Source organism: Aplysia californica, unplaced genomic scaffold (assembly GCF_000002075.1).
Source record: "Aplysia californica isolate F4 #8 unplaced genomic scaffold, AplCal3.0 scaffold00184, whole genome shotgun sequence".
Taxonomy (NCBI): domain Eukaryota; kingdom Metazoa; phylum Mollusca; class Gastropoda; order Aplysiida; family Aplysiidae; genus Aplysia; species Aplysia californica.
In genome coordinates this window covers 1,184,418-1,185,848 of record NW_004797454.1, presented here as the reverse complement: position 1 = coordinate 1,185,848, position 1,431 = coordinate 1,184,418, and the positions used below count along the sequence as shown (strand labels likewise).

The following is a 1,431-nucleotide window of genomic DNA, read 5'->3' as shown; positions in this document are numbered from 1 at the left end:
GTTTTGACTCATAATCGGGATGTTATAAACAAAAAAACTTTCTCATCGCAATTTCTGTCATTTCATCATGTCCGTTCATGAGCCTGTATTTGTTTCTCTGCTTTACTACCACACTTTGTAATGAATCAACTAGTGCCATATCAATGTTCCCGGGTGAAACTGAGCACATATTGCTGCTGATGGAGGGCCGTGGAGGAGATAAGAGGCACTAAAGTTTTTTGTCATCACTTTCCTTAGCATCATGTCGGTTTCAGATCTGTTAAATTGTCACGTCCGGTGGCTAAACAAGCTATGGTCTCGTTAAATCTAATAAAGCATGGTTTAGTTTCTGTGTAAGAACCATTTGCATAAAATAGTGTTTGATGATTTACACACAAATCTTAAATTTAGAGATGGTCACTCATGGATATGAGCAATGACGGAAAAAATTCCTGTCATCATCATGTCCATGACATTTTCATCTGCTTTTTGTTGTAGAATATTGCAAAATTCATTACTGCTTAGAAGATAAAAATAACGGAGGCACATCTTAACGAATTTTAAGCCTTCAAAGGAACAAAAAGGCAAAAATTGACAGAAAATGGATGGACATGATCAATGACAAAAAGTTTAATGTCATCAACATGTCCACCTCCAATATCACTATTGCTATAAAATATTTCTTGATCAGATTTGTTATACCAATCATATTTATATTTAAACTGTAAAGTATACTTGTAAAACCTATTTTGGGGCCTGGGTATGCTTTACGATGCTCAGAGGATGAAAGGATAAATGGACATGGTGCATGACATGTTTCTTCTTGTTATCACTTCATATGTCATGTCCATTGCATATCTGCACGCTCACTAACCTTTGGCATCTTTTTTGTTTGCTCAAAATCATGTCTCTGAATAAGACAAATGACTTCATATGGGTTCAAGAGAGTTCTTTAGACTTCATTAGGTACCAAATAAATGAGAAATTTACGTATCAGACATTACGGACATGATGTATGACAGTAATCCAAGTGGAAATGTGACAGATAATTGTGGTACAGTTGGTCTATTTTGATGTTTTTTGCCTTGATTTTGCCCATCTCTATTATCCTCCTGATGAGTTTTAGACAAATCCTATTGAAATTTGCAAATTACTGTACACTTTATTGTCATCATCATGTCCATTCAGTAACTGAAGTTTGCCCGGAAATTGAACATTACAAAAAAACGGTCAGACTTTCTATCTTAAATTCAGTACATAATGAAACTTTAGCTTACTGTTGATGAAATGAGATTGCTTTTGGTTCAGTTTGTTAGATTTCAAAATTCATTTTTTTGTCACACTTTCGGGGCCAACTTTTGAGACTTGCTCATATAGACGACCAATGTTTTATTCATCATGACAACAGAGCCTCCAAAATCACACTACCGAACTCAACAACACCTGTGAGAA

The 1,431-nt window shown here is 35.2% G+C and overlaps 1 protein-coding gene across 1 annotated transcript in view; it reads left to right on the top strand.

Moving 5' to 3' along the window:
* Positions 1 to 1,431, top strand: part of LOC101853163 (protein wntless homolog) — a 31,652-nt gene that overhangs the window by 14,125 nt on the left and 16,096 nt on the right. The window lies entirely within an intron of this gene.